We start from the raw sequence: 14,766 nt of genomic DNA, 5'->3' as shown, positions 1-14,766 counted from the left end.
ATATATACACACTAGATTACACTCCGTGCAATACACGGTTGCTAAATATTTATAACGACAATAAATTTGACCAAAAATAATGATATATTATAAAAATTATGAACAGATTCACCTAATATTAAAAAGTATGAAATATCTTTTTAAAAATTAAAAATATGCGAAAGAATATAATTTAACACATGTAACATTTATAATGGGTTATTTGATATTTAAGGAAGTTTATTTTAGATTTTATACAAAGTAAAAGTCATAATTTTGGTACAATTGTAGAAACCTTCTTTTTATGTAACAATTAATTTTTATTATATTAAGCAAGTAATTTTGTAGGGAAAACTTTTAATAATTTGCTAACAAGTGTCTCTTTAAGTTTTGCCTTTATTATTATGTAATTGATTGATTGATATATATATATATATATATATATATATATATATATATATATATATATATATATATATATATGATCCTGTGATTTTAAAAACAAAAACATCAGCCCAATTACGTATAATTTGTATACTCTTCTTTCTCTCTCTACAAAACTTGAAGGTGGGATTTCAATGGAGACAACTGAAGATCGACAATTTCTCTCTCCTCTTGTTCACTGTTGCATAATTTCAATTGGTACTTTTCAGATTTTTCTTAATTTAATTTTAGTTTTGATAATTTCAATTGAATTCCCAATCTTCTTATTCTGATTTTTGTAATTTTGATGATTTCAAATCATCTCGTTCGAATTTTAAAGAATTCAAATCAACTTGTTCGAATTTTGATAAATTCAAATAATCTTGTTCGAATTTCTCTTAATTTGATTTTAATTTGTCCTAAAATAGTATTTTCGTCATAATTTACAAATTTGATTTTCTAATTTTCGATTTTTGTATTATGAAATTTTACAAATTTGATATCTCTTAATTTTGGTTATTCGAATTTAACATTCTAAGTTTTACTAGATTTTTTGAGTTTAGTGTTTCCACTTTAGGATTTTCGTATTACATGAGCAAATAGGATTAAAATGAGCAAACAGAATTTAAAATGAGCAAACAGAATTTAAAATGAGCAAACACAATTTCGTTCGATTTTTGTCAGATTTCAACAGCAACAAGAATCAACAAGCTTCATAGATTATACAGGTAAATAATCAACAAAAGTTATGTTAGTTTTTTCCGAATATAATTTTCTTATCATTATCTTGTTTGTGTTGACAGAATCCTTTTACTTAGTTGATTAATTTTTGTTGTGAATTCTATAATTGTGTTGCAATTAGAACTTGGTTTATAATGGGTTATTGGTGCATTTTTATGATACTTATGAATATCCTGATAGTGCACACAAGGTGTTTGATAAAATGCTTGTTAGAAATCTTGTGACTTGGCACTCTTTTATCATGAGTTTGTTTTGAATGAGTTCGTAGGTAATACTTCGGATACTTTGATACGAAAAATGAACTGCCCTTTGAAAGAAGCTTTTAGACTATTCCATCATGAGCTTTCTAGCACTATTGGCGCCTGAAATATTGATTTGCATGTTCTATTTTATTGCTACAATGAGCATCATCTGTCATGAAATGTGTGGCTTTACGAATCGGAGGTGAAGTTTGTATACAACACTGTAGCCCATTGGAGTTCATTAGTATAATTGTGATTTTTTACCTATTAGTTACATTTTTTCTTAGAGAAGTGGTGCTTGAGAGTGTATGCGTGATCAAAGAAGTTTTATTTTACCTCTCACTTGATAGCATGACATCACTTTTGTTTGGAGGGTTGAATGGAGGAAATAGGGTGGTTTGGGTTGCTATTATGGGATCGTGATTGCTGGTAATTTGTTACAGGGTGCTGTTGGTGTGCTGCAATGTGTGGCGTGGCTGTGAGGGCTGTAGCAGCAGCTTAGTGTTGGCCGGGAATCATGGCTGCAAAATTGCCGGTAGTCGGGCATGGTTGATAGCTAAGTATTAAGGTTGTTGATATTATGAAACTGTGCAATATTGAGCAAGATTTTGGTCCATTTTAGGTAAGCGTAAGGGTACTAGGGAGGCTAGGCTTCCAACCAAGATTTTGTGGATGAGGAGGATGAGAGTTCTCAGGAGGTTGCTCCGTAAGTACCGGAGTCAAAGAAGATTGACAAGCACATGTACCATGACATGTACATGAAGGTCAAGGGTAATGTGTTAAAAAACAAGAGAGTATTGATGGAGAGCATCCACAAGACTAAGGTTGAGAAGGCTAGAGACAAGACCTTGTCTGACCAATTTGAGGCTAAACGTGCCAAGAACAAGGCTAGCAAGGAGAGGAAATTGGCCAGAAGAGAGGAGCGTTTGTCACTGGTAAATTTATATGCAATGTTTACTTTGTAACTTGAAAAAAATGTCTATTGATGCATTTGGATTTTCTTGCTACTACGTGTTAATAACATGTGTTAACCATTCTACAAGGACCAAATGCTGAAGCACCCAAACAACCTGAAGTAGCTGCGGTACCAGAAGCTGCTGCCAAGCCAACACAGTAAGTTGATTGTTCTCTGTAATTGCTCAAAAGAAAATTTCCTATTCAGTGCCTGTATATTTGATTTACACAAGTATCTAACCTGGGACCTAATACTTTGTAGAGCCAAGAAACCAAAGAAGTAAAGTGTTGAGAGCTGATGAGGAAATTTGGGGTGGTTTGTGGACCTTGTTATTTTGTTAGCATAGTATTTTTTTTTTTTTTTTGCACCTAATATGTTTTGTGGATCTTGTTATGTTATGACTGAGATAGAGTTGCTTTTCACATGTTAAATTGGTTCCATATTATCTAGCTGAGTTCAGAGTATGTGTTTTGGAACGTGGTTTCTATTGCTGTACACACGGTAAATTAAAGGAAATCCATAGGTTGTGCTTTCCTATATATATAGCAGTTAACATAGTACGACTATACGAGCAATCACTTTTGTTAAAGCTAAAACCCTGAGATTTCCTATTTGCAGTGTAGTTGGATTTTAATCTTGCCAGGTCATATAGATCAACTTTATATCTGTTTTTTCTTTTGCTATTTTTGTTTTAAATTATTGTGAAATTGACAAGGCAGATTTCTAATTATATTAGAAGTGTTATTTTTTCGTTTTGTTCTGCAGGAGCTTAGTGACATGACAGCCATCAATGCAGAGGATATTTTGTCTACTCTCCAAAGTCTGGAACTGATCCAGTATCGCAAAGGGCAACATGTCATATGTGAACCTATTAGCTCAATTGGTAGAGCATTATACAAATTCATAGGGGATGTAACTTCAATTCCTACATAGGTTATCTCTATAAACAAATTAATTAAAAAAAAAATCAAATTAGTACTAAATTATATGCGCAAAAAAATGGTTTGAAATGATTTATAACTATAAACTTTGTTACAATTAAACTCTCATACAAACTTGTGTCTCCACATTACATAAATGAACCTACGTGGGATTCGAACTCACATCTTTTGTGCATTTGCACAATGCTCTACCCTTGAGCTAGTAGCCTAACGTATTTAAAACATTCAAACACACTCACAAATGAGCATTAATTTGACAAAATGAGCAAGAATCATTTGCTCATTTGACAAATGAGCATTAAATAATTTGCTCATTTGACAAAGGAGCATTGTATTTTTTTTGCTCATTTTGACTTATTTGCACATTTTTGAGAAATTAGTAAAGAATAAAAATTAATTTTTGACAAAATGAGCTAAAATTATCTGCTCATTTGACAAATGAGCATTAAATAGTTTGCTCATTTGATAAATGAGCGAAGAATTTTTTTGCAATTTTATAACCCGTAATAGTGGGTGTCTTTTGTGTTGTTTTCCCAATAGCCAAAAGAAATAAATTTCATTAGCTACTAAAAATTTTCACACTACTCTACATTCTAATTGAGTGTAGTTTACACTTTTTTTTGCTCATTTGTGAAATGGGCAACCATCAGTTTGCTCATTTGTCAAATAAGCAAATAATTAGTTACTCATTTGTAAAATAAGAAAACATTTCTTTGATCATTTGGAAAATGAACAATCGATTTTTTGCTCATTTAGCAAATGAACAAATAGTTAGTTGCTAATTTAACAAATGAGCAAAAACTTAGTTGCTCATTTGTCAAATGAGCAAATAATTAGTTGCTCATTTGTCAAATGAGCAAACATTTCTTTAATCATTCATTAAATCAACAAGCATTTCTTTGCTCATTTGAGCAACCAGTAGTTTGCTCATTTGTCAAATAAGCAAATAATTAGTTACTCATTTGTAAAATAAGCAAACATTTCTTTGATCATTTGGGAAATGAAAAATCAAATTTTTGATCATTTGGAAAATGAGCAATCAATTTTTTACTCATTTAGCAAATGAGCAAATATTTAGTTTCTCATTTGTCAAATGAGCATATAATTAGTTGCTCATTTGTCAAATGAGCAAATACTTAGATGCTAATTTAACAAATGAGCAAAAACTTAGTTGTTCATTTGTCAAATTAGCAAATAGTTAGTTGCTCAATTGTCAAATGAGCAAATAGTTAGTTGCTCATTTGTCAAATGAGCAAACATTTATTTAATCATTCATTAAATCAACAAGTATTTCTTTGCTCATTTAATCCACATGAGTAATCAACAAGCATATGATATTCTTGTAATAAGCAGAGTATCATCCACATTCATTCAAAAATCTCAATAATAACACAATGGAGTTATAGGAAGCCGACCCACAGATTCGCCACATAAGTTCATGTAGGTCTGAGGTTGTTTGTCCACTTGCCTCCATTGGCACAGATTTGTAAATGCACATGGAGAAGAAAAGGCATTAATTGCACGTCGAGTATATAGAAGCTGCAGCTGCTCTCACAGACAGATCTTTCTCTGGATCATTAATCTTTAATTTGTAGTCAAAAGAAGAAAAGGCATACCTTAATAAATTTTAAATCTGACCATTCAAATAATAGTTGATGGGCATAAGTTAACTTCAAAAAAAATAACATCCAAACAATTTCAGAAGGCTAAAGAAACGCCAGCTGCTAACCAGCTTTTGCAAAAAAAAAAAAAAAAAAAAAAAAAAACAAACCATTTAAAAAAAACTTTAGCTCACAATATTAGTCCTCATTTTGTTTATGTGGTAAGGTTTAAATTGGTTGTCCTGATATAAGTTCACTCACTGTTTCATCAAAAACATTTCTACTAGCTCTTCTCTACTTCTTTAACCTCTGTAAAAAAATTAACTAAGACAAATATTGTTGTGGAACAAAAGGTTTTAACAAAAAAACAACTAAGACAATGAGAGGCAATAGATTTTACATTCTATAAGCTATAAATTCGAATATACAACCAAACATCACCCCAAAATGCAAGGATTAACGAATTTCCTTGAGCCATGTGATGCATGCATTAGCACATCATTTACACCCCAAATAAGACTTTTTTTTTTTTTTTTTTTTTTAATGACAGATCATTTTCTTTTATATTTATGCCTACAATTCTCCTAAGGTCAATAAAAACACTTTTTTAAATATGCCAAGCAAGCTCTTATTTGCATGCCTACAATTCTATGCTTCCCATTTAAGCATTATATAATCAAAGTTTAGAATGCAACACTAATGAACCAATTATCAGTCAATAGAGCCAATTATCAATAGCAACCAAAGTAGAATTTTCTAGCAGAACAAAGCAAACAATTTTTGCAGATCGAATACATATAAGAACCAAAGCACGCATCAGTAGCATAGGAAGTTATCAAGTAAAAATAAGCAATCACATCTTCACATGCTAAATCAGTTTAATCTAAAAGTAAGCAGTAATCAGATATATAACTGTATGAAATGAACATATACTCTCATTAAAGCAATAGGGACAAGGACTAAAGCTCTACCTTAAATTGACATCTACAATTCCCATATGCTGCATCTCAAATACAGCGTTCCAATGTACATGTTGCTGGCCTTGATCACAATGAAGCATCATTTCATTTACTTGATTCAGCGAACAATCCTACCACAAGTGAAATACGAGTAATTTTAGTTGCTTTCATCTAAATAAAATATTAGCAAATGACTTTTAAGAAGTATATACAAACGATATCAATTAATATCAATTTTTTGAAAATCTAACTAACATCATGGGCCCTATCATGTAGGAAGATGATGATAGTTGCTGGTTATTGCATTGACTAGCGGTTATGTCAGAACATATAGAAATGATACCTCCTACAAACAAGACTTGCCAAGGTAATAGACAATTTTCTAGATGGCTTAGACAACATCCCTCTGTGCATATTTCTTAACACTCTTCAACTTTGGCAAAATAAGCAAACATTTCTTTGATAATTTGGAAAATGAGCAATCGATTTTTTGCTAGCAAATGAGCAAATAGTTAGTTGCGAATTTAACAAATGAGCAAAAACTTAGTTGCTCATTTGTCAAATGAGCAAATGATTAGTTGCTCATTTTGTCAAATGAGAAAACATTTCTTAAATCATTCACTAAATCAACAAGCATTTCTTTGCTCATTTGTGAAATGAGCAACCATCACTACACGAAAAGAGCAAATTGGCAACGGTTCAAACCCCCCCCCCCAAAGGCAACGATTTTGAACCGTTGCGTATTTGAGGGTTGCCAAATCCCAAAATAATTGGCAACGGTTCAAAATCGTTGCCAACTACAATGGCGCCTTTCTTTTTTTTTTTTGAAAAAAAAAATTGGCAACGGTTAACCGTTGCCATTGACCTGTATTTTTTTTTTTTTTTTTGCTGCAATAATAATATATACATGTTAAATAATAATAATTATTATAATATTTAATATTAATAATAATAATTATTATTATAATAGTAACAATAATTAGTATTATTAATAACAAAACATAAATAATAATAACAATCGCAAGAGATGATATTAATTAGAAAAATGTGTCATGTTACCTACAAACAATTTTAATTAGTTATAATAATGTATAGTACATAATTAGTAAGCTAAGGCTAGGATTGATGAAGTAGCTAGCTAGTAAACGATATTTACAAATTAAATGTGACGTAGGTCGCCAACATCTCTCGAATTACATGGAGTTCCTCGCTCGTGTATGGCTGTCCCGTTTGCCCCTTGCAAAACTTAGAATACACAAAACGTGAGTTAGTAGAAGTGAATTAATAATAATTGGGGTTAGTTAGTAGGAATGACCCGAACAAAACTTGGAATAATACACAAAACGTAAGTGAACTCATACTTACTCATAATAATAACATGACATTATTACTTAGTTATATGTGACTAAGGAATGAAATTACAAGAAAATAGCAATATGAGTGTTTAGGTCGCATTTTCGATCAAAATAGCCCAAGTAAGGCCATTTTGGCTACTAGGATGCCTATTTTCTATAATTCTTGTATATTGAAATCATCACTAGTTAAAACATGTAATAATCACTTAGTTATAGGTGCCTAATGCTTGAGATTACAAGAAAAGAGCAAGTAAGTGGTTTTGGAACGCAATTTCAACCAAAACGGCTCAAGTAAGGCCATTTTGGCTACTAGGATGCCTATTTTCTTTATTTCTTGTCTATTGAAATCAGAACTAGTTAAAACATGTCATAATCACTTAGTTATAGGTGCCTAATGCTTGAGATTACAAGAAAAGAGCAAGTAAGTGGTTTTAGAACGCAATTTCAACCAAAACGGCTCAAGTAAGGCCATTTTGGCTACAAGGATGCCTATTTTCTTTATTTCTTGTCTATTGAAATCATAACTAGTTAAAACATTTCATAATCACTTAGTTATAGGTGCCTAATGCTTGAGATTACAAGAAAAGAGCAAGTAAGTGGTTTTGGAACGCAATTTCAACCAAAACGGCTCAAGTAAGGCCATTTTGGCTACTAGGATACCTATTTTCTATATTTCTTGTCTATTGAAATCAGAACTAGCTAAAACATGTCATTATCACTTAGTTATAGGTGCCTAATGCTTGAGATTACAAAAAAAGAGCAAGTAAGTGGTCTTGGAACGCAATTTCAACCAAAACGGCTCAAGTAAGGCTGTTTTGGCTACTATGATGCCTATTTTCTATAATTCTTGTATATTGAAATCATAACTAGTTAAAACATGTCATTATCAATTAGTTATAGGTGTCTAATGCTTGAGATTACAAGAAAAGAGCAAGTAAGTGGTTTTGGAACGCAATTTCAACCAAAATGGCTCAAGTAAGGCCATTTTGGCTACTAGGATGCCTATTTTCTATAATTCTTGTATATTGAAATCATAACTAGTTAAAACATGTAATAATCACTTAGTTATAGGTGCCTAATGCTTGAGATTACAAGAAAAGAGCAAGTAAGTGGTTTTGGAACGCAATTTCAACCAAAACGGCTCAAGTAAGGCCATTTTGGCTACTAGGATGCCTATTTTCTTTATTTCTTGTCTATTGAAATCAGAACTAGTTAAAACATGTCATAATCACTTAGTTATAGGTGCCTAATGCTTGAGATTACAAAAAAAGAGCAAGTAAGTGGTTTTAGAACGCAATTTCAACCAAAACGGCTCAAGTAAGGCCATTTTGGCTACTAGGATGCCTATTTTCTTTATTTCTTGTATATTGAAATCATAACTAGTTAAAACATTTTATAATCACTTAGTTATAGGTGCCTAATGCTTGAGATTACAAGAAAAGAGCAAGTAAGTGGTTTTGGAACGCAATTTCAACCAAAACGGCTCAAGTAAGGCCATTTTGGCTACTAGGATACCTATTTTCTATATTTCTTGTCTATTGAAATCAGAACTAGCTAAAACATGTCATTATCACTTAGTTATAGGTGCCTAATGCTTGAGATTACAAAAAAAGAGCAAGTAAGTGGTCTTGGAACGCAATTTCAACCAAAACGGCTCAAGTAAGGCTATTTTGGCTACTATGATGCCTATTTTCTATAATTCTTGTATATTGAAATCATAACTAGTTAAAACATGTCATTATCAATTAGTTATAGGTGTCTAATGCTTGAGATTACAAGAAAAGAGCAAGTAAGTGGTTTTGGAACGCAATTTCAACCAAAATGGCTCAAGTAAGGCCATTTTGGCTACTAGGATGCCTATTTTCTATAATTCTTGTATATTGAAATCATATCTAATTAAAACATGTCATAATCACTTAGTTATAGGTGCCTTATGCACCAGACACCGAAAACCTCCTAGACAACGCGGGATAATTCCCAACACGAACACTACTGTTTCCAGGATGATCAATAATTTTGAAGCAATGCCTTAAGGCGTAAAAGCAATCCTTTTTTGGCACTTCAATATGATTCAAGCATATGATCAGGAATAAACACGAATAACAATTGATTCACAATACAAGTATACAATATTCCCAGCATGAAATAGACTCAAGAATTACAGAAATTGCCCAAATTAAAACCAAAATTACAGAGACTCACCCATATCCAGGCAAATTACCCCTATTCATAATTGGTTGGACGGTTCATATTCAACTAAATCAAACACAAAGTTAACAAAACAAATGAAATCACAAGTATGAATCATATGCAAATAACCCCAACAGCGAATTACCCCTATTCATAATTGGTTGGACGGTTCATATTCAACTAAATCAAGCAATATTCAAATTTAGTATTACTCACTACTACAAAGCGCCAACCTCTCCAAATTCCGACATAGTCACATAGGGCTCAAGTCCATTATAGTTGTTTCAATTGACAAACCCTAGATTACAGGAACTTATAATTACTAAATTGTAAATCAAATCCACCAAAAAGTCGAACGAATTCATCAATGGAAGTATATAAGTAAAACCTAATTGCTACGTACCTTCGGTTGAAGATGTTTCAATGGAGGGAGTTATTGCCGGAGTACGACGCGAGTATTGTCTTCAACGGAGGTGAGAAAGCTCGCAGCACTTCAATGGAGGAACAAAGAGGGGAGTTGCTGAATGAAGAAGGGGGGAGGGAAAACGCGCGTCAATGTTTTTTAATGAATTGAAGAAGAACGAAGAACAGGAGGGAGTATACAGGAGGCTTGAGAAAGGAAAAACCGGGTTTTTTTTTTTCACAATTGGCAACGATTAACCGTTGCCAAATCTAACCCTTTTAATTTTTATTTTTTTTAAGAAAGTAAGTATTTGGCAACGGTTAACCGTTGCCAAAATTTAAGAGTTGGCAACGGTTAACCGTTGCCAACTCTAACCTATTTATTTATTTATTTTTTTTGAAAAAAAAGAAAGAGTTGGCAACGGTTAACCGTTGCCAACTCTGAAATTTTAATTGGCGCTCATTTTAGTTGGCAACGGTTTTCATGAACCGCTGCCATAGGGGGGTGCCTTTTTAGTTTTTTCTACTAGTGCATTAGTTTGCTCGTTTGTCAAATAAGCAAATAATTAGTTACTCATTTGTAAAATAAGCAAATATTTCTTTGATCATTTGGGAAATGAGCAATCAATTTTATAATCATTTGGGAAATGAGCAATCAATTTTTTACTCATTTAGCAAATGAGCAAATAGTTAGTTGCTCATTTGTCAAAGAGCAAATAATTAGGTGCTCATTTGTCAAATGAGCAAATACTTACTTGCTAATTTAACAAATGAGCAAAAACTTAGTTGCTCATTTGTCAAATGAGCAAATAGTTAGTTGCTCATTTGTCAAATGAACAAACATTTCTTTAATCATTCATTAAATCAACAAGTATTTATTTGTTCATTTGTGAAATAAGCAATCAATTATTTTCAAATCCCAGATCAATTATTTTCTTTACTCAAATTATAATTGCCAGAAAAATTGATAAACTATCTTGCAATCAAACAACCCAAATTTGTCATTCTGCAGCTGCATCGACGTAGAGAAGTTGTACATATGCATCTATACCCACCACTAAGATGATGCTATCAATTACGTTAATTGACTGCTTAGTATGCTAATATTACTGAAGAACATTAACACTACAAGAATGTCATGTATTGATACAGTATTTGCAGATAAATAGCTGATTACATGTGAGCTGTAAATTAATTGGAGGAGCCACAAGCTTGGCAGCAAAACAGCTATATTAGCCAACTTAACTGAGTAAGTTAAAACTGTACAAGGAAAAAAAAAAAAAAAAAAAAATAGATTTCTCCCAAATGAAACGTGACTCGTTGCTCTAGAAGAAAAAAATCACATATTTCAGCTTTCTGCGGCAATCTCTTTCTAGCCAAATTTGTGCTCTAAATCTTTACAATGATTTTACCTACTCTGCTTCAGCGGCGAGCAACAAACAATGAAGTGGACGATACCTGCTTTCCTTCAGCCTGCATCTTTCTGAGTTTAGCCTTGTCTATTCGTATTCTCCTTACAGCTTCTTGAATATGGTGATCATGATCTTTCAACATCTGATCCATGTTGCTTGAAGGGACTATTAGAGGTCCTGAGTAGTGAATTTTGCTGCCCTTTGACCCATAGCTAAGCTAAATAATAGTGTAACAATGCAAAAGTTTACGGGCACAAGAATGAAAAAGAAAAGAAGCTGATCCTAGTAATTGATTTAGCAACTACTAATTGAGAAACATAAACAAGGACAGGCACAAACAATTGATATAAATTGAGGATGCCTACTCAAGTTTAGTTAAACTAAGGGTAAATGGTTTTAGGTTGTTGCAAAACGCAATTGATCAAGCTGTCTAATACTTCCTCCATTCCATATTAGTCTACAGACAATATGACTTTACACTATTCACAAACTCTACCTTTAACTAGTTTTTGTAATTTATAGATAAGAAATTGCATAGTCATGTGGAAACTTTTTAGATTCCTCTCAATGTGTATATTCAAAACATAATTTTTACTTTGTAAAATTTTTACTTACTGATAATTAGAGATATTTATGATTGAATTTATGCATTGGCAAACGTGATAAAATAAATGAATCATTTAATTTGGAACGGATGATATATTAAGATTAGTACGGCTAAACGAACAGATGAAAGAAAGAACTTACAAGCACAGGATCATTATTGCCACTTCTTCCATCTATGTTTTGATGAGAACTTGCAAGACCCTGCCTTTGATCTGCTTGATCTCGCCTCTTCATAGACTCTGACGATTCTTTAAATGATCCGAGGAACCTCGCTACTAGTTTTGGAGCATTAGATTGCAGAGAACTAGACTTTTCTCTCTTGTCCTCGATTCTTTAAGAAGCTCCTCCTCGTTGTCATTCGACCAGACAATGTTGATGTATCAGCCCCATTAAACACTTTGGGAGCATCATCCAAGTTCTTCCCAGCCTTCACCCATGGTGCAGGGTTAACAAGTGGTTCTGAATGTGATGCTCTCTTATGATGGTGCCCATGCCTGCTTATACCAGAATCTTCTGTTGCTTGAGATACTCTAGGGGGTTTAATTGGAAAGCCAGAAGCAACCTTTTCCTGGTGAGGATTAAACTTTTTATCCGGAATTGGTCCTTGATCAAGAGTTTGTGCAAGCCAATGAGTCAAGTGGTCCAAACACACGTTCAAGGGTCCAAAAGAATCAAACTCCTATTGTCTATGGGCTGTTCATTCTTGGGTCCAAACTTGACCATGTTCCACGCATGGGTTTTGACATATCCTCGTCTTTGTACAAGTCATGCGTGACTTGGATGGATGAGTAAGCATGGAATTAATTTGCCTTGGATGCCTTAGATATTTTCATGAGCATTGGGGGAGGAATATTCCTTGTTCCTTTCTGATTTGAAGGCAGCCAAGACAAGGGAAATAAAGAGGGGGTTACACACGTTAAGTAAGCATTCAAGTGGGTTTTTATTCACTTGTTTGGGCGCCATTCATGGAGTATAACCTCCTTAGTTTAATTGCTTTTTATTACTACTTATTTTTATGTTTTATTTTTAGTTTATAGTAGTAATTAGCTTAGCTTAAGTGCTGTAATAAAAGTTGTAATTGTCAGCCGTTACAAGGAAGAAAGTTGTGCGCATCTACAGCGAGTTCCCCAAGGAACTGATTAAGGAACTCGTTAAGGAACAGCAGCAATTATTAGTCTTCAATGTATGACGGTTTGCATGGAACTATTACATTGAGGGACTGCTCATTGTGGCGACTGTTGAGTTCCCTTTTGTTGGCAACTTTTAAGTTCCTTTTCTTAAATTAGCTAAGTCAGTTAATTAATGTAACTACTTCCTTAGTCTATAAAAGGAAGTCTAGTCTAGCTTTTGTAATCAGACTATTATAAATGAAATATTTAACTTTGAAATATACCTTGTGTTATTTCTTATTTTAACTTGTGGATTCAAGTTACTTGAATTCGTGGACTCGAGTTTGTGAGCTTAACTCAAAGTGTTTGGGGTTAGCTTGTCTTATGGTTAGTAAAGTGAGTGTTCAACTCTAACCATACCTATCCTTGATTAGTATTGCGAGTGTTCCTTGCTAATCAAACCTTCAGTTCCTCACCCTAAGGAACTCGTTCCCGTTCCTTACCTTTTTCCACGTAAACACCTAGCCTAAACACTTAACCCATAACCCGAAACACCTAACCTTACCTTAGATTCCGCATCAACTTCTCACTTCGACTCTTCGAATTAGATTGAGCCTGCCTCTTCTGAAAACTGCATATACATGAGTACGGATACAAAGTCCAAGAAATGGAGGGTAGATAAAGTACAATAAATAGATAATAAAGTAAATGTTGATTTTAGAGTTTTTTTGGGACAAAACTCAATCAGCAAAGGAGGAACATGGTGAAGGGAACATAATACATTTAACAACTATCAGCAAAGGGACATGACACTTGGTATTCTAGTCTCAACAAAAGAATACAACTACTCTCAACAACCCCATATACACACTTCAGAAGTTCAGATCATCTACACAGCAAGCTTAAGCAACAAAATTATAGCCTTAATCAATTTCTTGCAATTATACTTAGATTTAGAGCTCTGAAATATTCACATTCAGATCCAACACCAGAAAACAAAAACACAAAATTTAAAACAAAAATGAAAGAAAAATGAAAAAAAATTCAGTGAGGCATTTCGTCGAATACCTTGTAAGCAGTCACAATTCTCAGGTTGTTTGCGTACAACATCAAGAACATAATCAATCAATCGCCACCGTAGGAGACCCACTCGAAATTTTGAAAAACTCCTCACCTCGTTCTTTCGACCAGTATCCACTGCCCACCACGGCACCACCCTCCTCCAAACCCACACATAATCCCACCTACAAAGACCCACGTCCTGCTAACCACAACTAGTTTCGGCTTCAGGTTCAGTAGATTTGGCTTTAGGGACTGAAATCTCCATTGGAGAGCTCATTTTTTTGAAATTGGGGTTTCTACAACGAGTTGATTTAAATTGATAAACACGAAAAAATCGAATTCTTCGTGATGATGCAGAGTATAGAAGAGAGATAAATGAGTAAAATCGCATGAAAAAGGATGAACATTTGATTGGAAATTGATGATTCCAGAACAATCTACTCCAACTCCCACTGTTGCCTCTGAATCAGATGCTTCTCTAGTTTTAATTGATATTTAATTGTGGCCGTTGCATGTAATTGATCCAACGGTTATAATGAGTCCTCACATATAATATGGTTCTCACATAAGGGATGTGGTCTCATATGATCCCATTTCAATATATATATATATATATATATATATATATATACATATATATATATATATATATATATATATATATATATATCCGTTAAGAACGGTACATAAGGTGAGAAGCATGACAAATCCAGACACATCAAGAATTTGTTATAAATACATTAAGTAAATATTAAGGATACATCAAGTATATATGGCAGATACATAAAA

The 14,766-nt window shown here is 33.2% G+C and overlaps 1 long non-coding RNA gene across 1 annotated transcript; it reads right to left on the bottom strand.

The window, feature by feature from the left end:
* Positions 1 to 10,863: 10,863 nt before the first annotated feature.
* LOC110696484 lies at positions 10,864 to 14,537 on the bottom strand. Its single transcript, XR_002506294.1, has 2 exons — positions 11,948 to 14,537; positions 10,864 to 11,417 (listed from the first exon to the last, which is right to left on the bottom strand). It is a non-coding gene; the product is annotated as an uncharacterized LOC110696484 (long non-coding RNA).
* Between the last annotated feature and the right edge of the window lie 229 nt (positions 14,538 to 14,766).

This window comes from Chenopodium quinoa, unplaced genomic scaffold (assembly GCF_001683475.1).
Source record: "Chenopodium quinoa cultivar QQ74 unplaced genomic scaffold, ASM168347v1, whole genome shotgun sequence".
NCBI lineage: Eukaryota > Viridiplantae > Streptophyta > Magnoliopsida > Caryophyllales > Amaranthaceae > Chenopodium > Chenopodium quinoa.
This window is presented reverse-complemented; position numbering and strand designations above follow the sequence as displayed.